This window comes from Antechinus flavipes, chromosome 4 (genome assembly GCF_016432865.1).
Source record: "Antechinus flavipes isolate AdamAnt ecotype Samford, QLD, Australia chromosome 4, AdamAnt_v2, whole genome shotgun sequence".
Lineage (NCBI taxonomy): Eukaryota > Metazoa > Chordata > Mammalia > Dasyuromorphia > Dasyuridae > Antechinus > Antechinus flavipes.
Window position 1 is genome coordinate 364,778,086 of NC_067401.1, and position 10,892 is coordinate 364,788,977.

The following is a 10,892-nucleotide window of genomic DNA, read 5'->3' on the forward strand; positions in this document are numbered from 1 at the left end:
TCATCCTAAAAGCTTTTCGGTGAAGTCTAGAAAGTTTCCACTCAGCTATGGCTGAAGACTGTCTGAGGCTTCATTCTATCATACATTAACTGACAAAGTCAGATGTCTACCTACCATACTGAAGACACTTTCTAGGATCTTGTAGCTTTTCTGCTGTTGGAAAAAGTTAGGGGGAGGTATCAAGTTCTATTAAAACAATATTCTCTATTATTGTTCTGTAAGGAATGACTAGCAGGATGAATACAGAGAGGACTGGCGAGACTTACATGAACTGATGCTAAGTGAAATGAGCAGAACCAGAAGATCATTATATACCCTCAACAACGATACTGTTTGAGGATGTATTCTGATGGAAGTGGATCTCTTTGATAAAGAGAGCTAATTCAGTTTCAATTGATCAAAGATGGACAGAAGCAGCTACACCCAGAGAAAGAACACTGGGAAATGAATATAAACTGCTTGCATTTTTGTTTTTCTTCCCGAGTTATTTATACCTTCTGAATTCAATTCTCCCTCTGCAACAGGAAAGCTGTTCGGTTCTGCACACATATACTGTATCTAGGATATACTGTAACCTATTCAACATGTAAAGGACTGCTTGCCATCTGGGGGAGAGGGTGGAAGGAGGGAGGGGAAAAATCGGAACAGAAGTGAATGCAAGGGATAATGCTGTAAAAAATTACCCTGGCATGGGTTCTAGCAATAAAAAGTTATTTAAAAAAAACAACAACAATATTCTCAAAAAAAAATAGTGAACTGACTTGAATACCAAGTCATTAGCTTGTACAAAAATAGGCAACTCTTATGGTGTCACCTCATAACCAGCCAATTGGAAAGGATGAGGAAAGAGGTAATATAATCCAAGGTGGAAGGGTTGTGAAAAGATGGGCACATGAATGCATTGTTGATGTCTGAGTCGGTCCAATCATTCCAATTTGTGTAAATACACAGAACCAGCATAACAAAATAATGTTATGAAATGGAATGAACAATTGTGCACTCAAAACCTCAAACAGAATTCCATTTGAACTTTGAGAAGTTTTGTGAATAGGGGAGTGACAGAGCTTCTCTTTTTTTTCTCTTCTCTCATCTCCAAAGTAACCATAGGGAGCAGTTTTTGTTCCTATTGTTGTCCAACAACAAGATGCTAAACATTTTCAGGACCTATGGGCTAGAGTCTTTGGACCACTAGAGCCAAGAGAAGGAACTTTGTATGATTCCCAGGTATAAAACAAAGTGGGAAAATGAGAACTCCTAGTTGGGGAATATCTTCCGTGTGTTAGGTAAAGATATTCAGCATTATTTTGAAGAAGACTTGTGTCATCAAAGTACATTTGTGCACACCACTTAATTAGCCTGGGCTCCTCTTCCAAAACTTTCCACAACTCCTATATCTCAACTCTCTTCAAACCTTCTTCCTTCATTCCTTGCTTTGATGATGAAGGATCCAAAGGAGGAATGAAATTCCAAATAAGACCATAACACATCCCAACTACCCAACCCCACCTCCTCCAAACTTAGTGACCACCAGTCCTTGATTCTTTCACCACCATTCATTGCTCTAGTCAACTCACTGCCCCACTTCAACCTTGCTAACGGTCAATAAATCATTAAACCTTAAGTGCCCACTGTGTATCCTAAGTTCTGGGGATACAAAAAGAGACAAAAAAAGATAATCCCTGCCCTCAAAGTGCTCACAATCTAATGGGGGAGACAACACTCAAACACATATACAAGTAATATATGGAATAAATAGCCCCAGAGGGGTTGTGTGGGATTTTACTTGAGACTTAAAGGCTGGGAGATCAATAGTCAGAATAGAGGAGGGAAATATTCCAGGCCTGAGGGGACAGAGAAAATGTCTTATTCCATAGAACAAACGAGATCAGTGTCACTGCGTCAAAGGATACGTGCAAGAGAATAAAGACATAAGAAGATTGTAAATGCTGGAGGGGGCTCAGTTATGGTTTTAAAAGAAACATTTTATATTTTTTCCTTAAAAGCAAGAGGAGTTTGAGTAAAGGGATGATATGAAACTTGTGTTTTAGGAAAACTCACTTTAACAGAGGATGAATGGAGGATGGATTGGAAGACTTGAGGCAGATTGACCCACCAGCAGGCTATGGCTTTAATCAAGACATAAGTTAATGAAAGCCTTCACTAGAGTGGTGTCTGTGTCAGAAGAAAGGATATGTGGAAGATGCTCTAAAATTAAAAACAAGCCTGGGCAACAAATTGGATATGGAGTGGAGAGATAGTGATAAATCCAGGATGATTCCTAGGTTACAAGCTTGAGGCACCAAAAGAATGGTGTTGCCCTCTACAGTACGAGGGAAGGTAGGAGTATGGGTAGAGTTTAGAGGGGAAAATGAGTTCTGTTTTGGACCTGATCTTAAATATGTTTAAAATGGCTATAGGACAACCAGTTCCAGATGTTTGAAAAGCAGCTGATGAGGAGAAATTGGTAGTCAATAGAGAGATTGAGGCAGGAAAAGTAGATATGAGTATAATCAATATAGAAATTAAAGTCATGGAAGCTGATGGGATTACCAAGTAGTATAGAGGGAGAAGAGACCTAGAACAGAATTTGTCCCCTAAGCCAAAATCGTTCTTACTCTCACCAACTTTCTGTAACCTCCTAACTCATTTCCTGGTAGAATTATCTCTGGGACTTTGCACACTGGAACTCAGTAGTCTGAAGTTCTAGTCCTAAATATATCTAGCATCCCAGGCTGCCTGACAAGAACCAAGTCATTTCTTTTCCATTCTTTGAGACACTTCTTTCAGAGTACCTTTGTTGTATAACAATTGCTAGTTGGTCTTAGAAGAAACATTTCTCCACTTATCCTTTCCCCAGAAGGATGACATTCTAGGTTCTTCTGTCAGGAGCAACATTGATCTGAAGCCTAAAAACTTCTGTCCAAGAAGCATTTGTTACTCCTGCTACTACTATTAGTGCTGCTGCTGCAGCTGCTATTCCTACTACTACCACCACCACTATTTCTACTACTACCACTATAACTACTACTGTCACTACTGCTGCTGCTGCTGCTGCTACTGGCTATTACCTTTATTAGTATTAGCCCAGGGATGCTGTGCTAGGTGTTGGGAATACACAGAAAAATCTAAGAACAGTCCTAGTCAAATAGTAGTTTTTTGGAGGAGAATGTGTAGTAATTTTAAGGGATGTGGTAGTGATTCCACCTGCAAACAAATAAATAGCTACAGAGTATTTAAGTAAAGAACAGTTAACAGGAGAAATGTCATTAAAGAGTTACCATAGAATGAGACATACTAGAGACACACATGGGCATTCTAAAATGTAGAAAATAATAGATCTCCTGTATTATGCACTAATATCTGCTTTGATATAACTAAGACATTTCCTAATCTGTTTGGAATAGTTTTCACCTGGCCTATTTCTTCTTCTTTGACCACTTGTCTACTAGAATATGGCTCTCAAAAGTCCTATACTTTGCCAATTCTGCTCAAAATGGATATCATACTATGGTGTGGTGTTATAGGCTAGAACTGTGAACTTGAAACAAAAGATTGTTACAAGATACTAAGTCAGTAGAATTGATAATCTAATTTAGCATGGTTCAGTATGATTGATCTGATCGTACAAGGAGATGTTATGGACCAGAACTTGAAACAAGTGGAATTGAGGAGACAATGGTTAGATCTAGTTTAGCATTGATTTAATCCTACAACAAATAATGGTTTCCTAGTGATATAATGATTGATATGTACTCAGGGTGGAACATCTAAGGAAGAAGCTCTCAGGGCCAGAAAAGGACAAGTGCACTAGAAGCTCTTGGAGGCTGAGACAGATTCATTCCATCATCCACCTTTGTAGTGCCTGGAGACTGAAGCACAAATCTTTGGAGTCAGGGAGTTTCAGAAGCCAGAGAAGGCAGGTGGGAGCTCAAGCTCTCGGAACCAAAGAGAGAGATAGGCCCCCAGAAAAACTAGCTAAGTCCCAAGTGAAGGAGACAATACTTTGAAGGAGACAATGGTGATTACTGAACTGAAAGGAAGGCTGTCTCCAGAGACCCCAAGAAAACCTCAAAAGAGAAGGTTACATTTTACAGAGAAGATTACAATAGGGAGCAGGGTTTGAAGGAGATAAGAGGATCCTATCCTGTAGTGTCTCTCTTTATTCCATTCTCCTTGACTTGACTCATACCAAAGATCACAAATGTAGTCAATGTCAATGCTTCTGTGAGCTTCTATGTGTAATGTCCTTTCTCCCTTGTTTAAATAAGAATTCTCTACCTAGCCACAATCGTGAGAAGGACTCAATTCTTTTCTAACCATTTACATTTTTTAATGTTTCATTCTGCAATGTTGGCTATCCATTTTGAGATGGTTGTCTTATAAGGTACAAGATGTTGGCCATCAACAAAATTCTTGAGTAAAAGAGAGGTATGATTACATTTGTGCTCTTGAAAGAAAATTTTGGCGGCGCTTTGTCAAGAATTGACCAAAGAGGAGAGACTGGAATCACAGAGATCAATTTGAAAACTGTTCTAATTATCCAGAAAAATGGGAACGAACACTAAAAGTAGGTCTGTGGCCCTTAGCACAGAGGGGGAGGAGATAAATATGAGGGAAGATATGGTGCTTAACAGACCCAACACATGGACACTGAGTTGATGTATGGATTGAGGAGGAGAATATAGATTGTATGGTGAAGATGGGAAGCATGGTGGCTAAGAGGATGGCTGTGTCCTTCACATTTCTTCCCTACTAAATTCTCATACAAGATAAAAAGGTGTAAGGGAATAGGGAGATAAGATCCATTTTGTACTTGTTAAATTTTAGAAGTGGTTATGTGCCACAGTAACTCAAGACTGAAACTGGGTTCCACATGCACAACTTTGTGATCTGCCAAAAGGTATAATCCATCTCAGAAAATTGGCTTCTGATTTGTTTGTAGATAGAGATAAGTGATGGATATAGGTGATTATATAGATGAAATTGTTAATTACCTGCTCTAAAAAAATCCCAGGTTTGAAAAGATAAGGTTTGGGTTTTTAAATCTTACCTGTTTATTGCCAAAGTAAATTGGAAGTTTGAGATCAATTTTGTAGTAGTTTCTACAAGTGATCTAAGTTGGAGAAGAACATACCACACCAGAGCCATAGGACTATATCTGATGTTTCTAGAGGGAGACACTTCTACAATTTACCTTTTTGTCTTTTATCTGTAAGGTCTACTTCTCAAAGAGTATGGTCCTTTTTGATTTTGTCTATGTTATCAAAGGTGATTACCCCCTTTGATTTTGGTCAAACATCTTCCATTTTTCATTTTTCTTTTCACATTATCTCTCCCCTCATAAGTCTCATAGTTAGAAACCCTTGATTAAATGTTTGTCTTTGCTCTGATTGTCTTTGATTTAAAATAGATGACCAAATAACTATCCTTTTAAATCTAATAACCTGTTGGCGTTAATAGTGTGATTAAATTGTCCCCCCAAAAAGTGGTAGCAATTGAATTCAGGGGAAGTGAAGAGCTCAAGAAAATGATGGAGGTGAAGTGGAAGTAGAGACAAAAATATCCAAGAATGGAGCCAGGATGAGAGCTATGGTGAGGGAACCTGGATCATGGATTCTGATAAGCTAAAATAAGCCCTCTATTTTTAGACAATGTTTAGGATCTAAGGAAAAGGAGGTCTAAGAGAGGATCTCAGAAGAGGCATTGGTGACCAGTATTCATACCTAAAGATAGGTCCAAAGGGATGATAAAGTGGGAATTCCTCTTTTTTTCAATATTAAAGCTTCAGATAAAGCTTTAGATAAGAAGGCACATTAAGAGCTGAGAGGTGAGGAGGAGAAAAGTTGTGATCAGTCTCCTGATTTTTTCCAGGAGATTCCCTCAAGAGGTGAGAGAGGGTGATAGAGAATGTATAGCTTTTATTGCGAATTTTTATTGCTAAAAAGGTTCCAGTTAGTCCATCCTTTTGGGGTCTGGTCTGTCCATAAGAGGGACAAGGAAGGGAAAGCAGTTAGCCACTTGCTTCCATACACCTATCATCACCATGATGGACCTCATGCAGGGAACAACCTTATTCAATCTAGAACCTTTCTCCAAGTACTGATAGTGGTATTGAATTTGGAACCAGAGTCTTATCTCCAGGTTCTGAGATAAAATGGGCAGTAAATCATTTTAACCAAACCAGATAGAACCAACCAGATAGTCCAAAAGCACTCTATGTATTTCTGGAAGGAGGGGTATTTAGTCAAAAGGTGGGAATATATTTGCTGTCCCTCTCATCAAGCACCCATTGCATAGGTCTGTCTTTCTTTGTGACAGGTCCAGCAGCAGGAGAAAAGAGACATGGGGAAATCTACAGCAGGGGAAGATTAAGAGAATTCCTTAGAAATGTTCCAGTGCTTTAGAGGGTAGTTCTTCTTTGGTTGTTCCTGCCTCATATGGGGGTGGAGGGGGGGCTTCTACCCTGAGGAATTTAGGTGGAGTGGTAGAGAGATTCTATATAACCTGAGTTAGAGACAATTAGACAGTCCCTTCACTCCCATCCCATGCCCATTTTTCCTTCTTAAGATCCCATAGCTTTGTTAGCCCCCACATGAAAAGGTAGGAGCAGTGGTCAAACCCTATGAAATCAGTTCTCAAAAATATGGCAAATCTTTTTTTTTTTCATTTTCTTCCTTTAATCTTCACATATTCTTTGAATTTCTGAAATGCAAAACTGAGCATACAAGAAAATAAAATCCATTTACTAAATCTTAATCATTAATGCCAACAGAAATGTCAAATCACTGATTGCTAATTTTTAAGTAAATAAAATAAGTTTTAATTATGTAACCTTTCTCTCCTAGCATGTTAAACTATGTTTCTCTACATCACCATTTCTTAACAGTTTCTTGAGAATAATTAAAGAAAACAGTTTATTTTAAACAAGAAGTTTATTTAAACAACAAGATATTTGACTTGAAGGGAGAACTATCTAAGATCAATTTTTTATAGTAATTTATCCCTACTGAGAGACAGAGATTGCCCTACATGTAACAGCTACGTACAAAAAAGTTATAAAATCGTCCTTGGTTTTACAATGATAAAAGAAAAACATTGAAATTATCCAATCAAACAAGGTATGCAAGGATTTTTTTGTGGGGTTTTTTTTTTTGTTGTTGTTAAACAGTGAGAGCAAAATAACTTACTGGAATATAAAGATGCCACTAATGGAGAAAAGGGATATTTTCACAGAACCAGTTTGTTTTTCCCCCTCCCCATCTCCATTTGATGTTGATCAAAACATACCATCGGCCATTTAGTTAAAAAAAATATGCATTATGCCTGTGCACATACACCAGTTACTTTATGTACAATATAGGAATGGGGGAAGGGATAAAGAAGAGAGAAAACTATACTGCAGTAGTCAGGATGTGGATGAACCAAATCTTGGTTTTCTAATTGTGAATGCATTGTTTTCCTTGGGAGCACAGTTCTGGAGTAGAGTTGCATGTTCTCTTTAGTAAATGCCTCTTGTCTGCTGCTGGAATACATCAATTGTATCTTCATCCTTCATTTCCAATTGTGCAGGTGTGTCTGTTTCATTGATTGGTTGCCCATCAAATCGGAATCTGATCTGCCTCATTGACAAACCCTGTCGTTCACAATAGGCTTTCATTAGTTTACTAAGTGGTGTGTGTCTCTTAATCTTAAATTGCACCACCGACCCATCTTGCCCTGCCACCTTCAAATTAATGTGGTCATTGTTTTCAGTCTTGACTCACTCCTTAGGCTTTTCGTCCAGTCCGGGAATATCCTCAGCCTCCGCTTCACAAAAGAGGCACCAGGATGGACCGCTCCAAGGAAACGGGAGTAGAAGCAGGAGCCGCTGCAGCAGGAGCAGGAGGAGGAGAAGGAGGAAGATGATGGTGGTGATGGTGGTAAAGGGGAGAAGAAGAAGGAGGAGGAGGAAGAGGAGAACGAGGAGGAGGAAGAGGAAGAAGAGAAGGAGGAGGAAGAGGAGAACGAGGAGGAGGAGGCAGCTGAAATATGGCAAATCTTACACCAAGTATTGCTCCAAGGAGTGATCAGAGTAATGCAAAAGTAAATATATCCAACCTATTGAATGGATTAGGAAAAAGGGTAATAATTCAAGGAGGAAGGATTATGAAAAGAATGGCCCTGAAATTTATGTTCTATTATAGACATTTAGAATAATCCAAATATTGCTAAAATATCCATGCTCTTTGAAGAATATTGTATTGCTATGTATGACCCTCTTTCTCCTTCCCTTTAATGAGAGTACTGATCAAAGGAGAAAGTGGAAAATAAAAATATTCACAGCTACTTATTTTGCCAGATCTTGAGAACAAGGATTATTTTTTTGTCTTGGTATCACCAGCATTTAGCACTGTGGCTGATATACTGCAATTGTATAAAAAAGCATTTGCAAATTAAGACAATTCTGAAGTACCACTTCAGATTGACTAAAATGACAGGAAAAGATAAATGCTGGAGGGGATGTAGGACAACTAGGCCATAAATACATTGTTGATGTTGTGAACTGATCCAACCATTTTGGAGAGCTGTTGGGGGCCGCGCCAGGTCTCAGGAAAATGGGAAACCACAACAGAGACTGCCTCTTCCAGCTTCCCGGAGCCTGACGGGGCTTCGGTCATCTCCGGCCCTCCTCCTGGAGATGGGAGGAGGGAATCACCAGACAGAGAGCCGAGGTTGATAGAACAGTGATGTTTTTTGATGCTACAAGTCAGCCGTGTCTCCCCGAACCACCCCGTGCCGCTCTTTTTTATAGCCCTTATCCTTCCTCATTACTGTATACCAATCGGGACAGAGAGTCCTCCCCGATCCCTCCCCGAAAGGAGGAGCCTAACCTTACTGTGCCTCCCCTGTCCCTCAACCTGTCCAGACTCCACCACACCATCAGTGCCACCTTGGTAGTCTAGGGATACAGGTTAGGGTGGGCCTGACACAAAAGGCGTCTCAACTCATCCCAGGAGGGTCAGGTCCAGAGCCTCTTACAACTCCCCCTTTTTGTTTTTTATTGGGTACAAAATATCTGCTTTAAGAGCTTCAAGAGCAGCACGGATGGTTTTTAGGAGAATTGAAAGAATGCAAGGTAATAGACGGAATGTAAGCATCAACAATCCAATTCCAATGAATCCAATTGTAATCCAATGAACTAAATTTGTCAAATTCACACCTTTGAACCAAGAGGTAAATCCCTTCGAGATTTCCTCATTCCATTCTTTGACAAAAACAGTAGAAGCATTTTGCATAGCAGAAATAATAAGATCAAGGGCTGTCAATTCGCCAGTAAACATTTGTAACATAAGTAGCATTTCTTAACACATCTTCAAAATATTGGTATAATGTAGAGTTAAAAGGAACAGGGGTAACACATACGGGATAATATTTATAATGACATTGCATTCTCATATAGCGGAGCATCAAAGCTTGTTGATGTACAACCACTTACAAAACCTCAGTTGTTTGTGCTATTCTAGCTAACAGAGCACTGTCTATCTGTTCTTGATGTTTCCAAGCTTGTCCATTCTCAACCATAAATTGTTGTAACGAAGTGGCTACAAAACTTATCTGATTTTGTATATTATGTATCTGTATCTCTTCTATAACATTAAGAGCCAAATTCACTACTGACAATGCAGCTGCCAGTTCTCCTTCTCTTTTCTGTCTACTTAATCTTCCAACTAATTCATCAGAAATAGAAGTAGCAAAATCATCAGCTTGAACAGGATGAATAGTGTAGGGAGGAACTCTAAGAAGAAATACAGCATAACCTATATAATTCTCATTAAGTCTATTAGTAATTAAGGGATTGTTACATTGGATCACATATCCACCCTCCACCTGAGTAATATTAGGGTGCCTACATAGCATAAAGGCTGCATTATCTAACGTAAGAACCTGTCCTTTAAATTCGTAACAGAGAGTACTATTTTCTCCATAATTTCTATGGCAGGTAGAATTTTTGTTTTGAAATACCTCTAACCATTGTCCAAGAGACAAATCCCTATGTAATGGATTAAAAAGATTCACAGAGATATTTACACCGTATAAGGCCAATCCTATTTTCCATAGCTGAGTTTGTGGAATATCCTCCACCACCGGGGAAGGGGCTACTAAAACAGAAGTGGAGGTGGTATTTCTATCCCAAAAAATTAATTTCTCCTCTCCAATGTTGTAAATCCCACCAATTTGTCCTGTAGAGCAACTAACCATAGGGGTAAATACTATTCCATCTGTATCATGGGCACATGGAGGAAGATAGGATTGCCTTATGTGTGACACATTAATCGGGTCCTTATGTGGCATTGCTAAAAATTCAACATCTAATGAACTAGTAAAATTGTTGAGATCCCGATCTCTGTGGGATCCTTGAGAAGTTTTCCATGATGTCAAAAGAATACAATACTCTAAAACATTGAGCTATTTGTATCATAATATACACAGATAGGGGCATAGCGAGTGTGAAAAGTTAGGGTACCATTGTAAGTCTTATTTGTGAATGCAATTGGGAAATCTAACCAAGGGCCATCAAGAAAAGAAGCATTACCACGCACGATTAACGGAAGGGGTTGATGACGCCATGTCATCATTTGGAAAACAGGCAAATTTTGAGTAACAGCCCAATAATTGGCTGCCTCTCTGGTGGTTACAATATCTTTCCATTTTAATGTATGGGGAACCATAGGGGCGGCGATAGCAATATCAGTCAAGATGCTGGCCAAAAAGCCTATGATTAATTTCCACGCTGCCTTGCTGGATGGGTTTTTTCTCCTGCCTCTACGTCCCCTCTTGCGAAGTCTCTTTTTTCCTCCCCTCCGTCTCTGCGTCAGAGATCGTCGACGGCGTTTGCTGGACTTCTCTGACAT

The 10,892-nt window shown here is 39.2% G+C and overlaps 1 pseudogene; it reads right to left on the reverse strand.

The window, feature by feature from the left end:
• Positions 1-7,317: 7,317 nt before the first annotated feature.
• On the reverse strand, positions 7,318-10,892 carry LOC127561568 (small ubiquitin-related modifier 2-like; annotated as a pseudogene).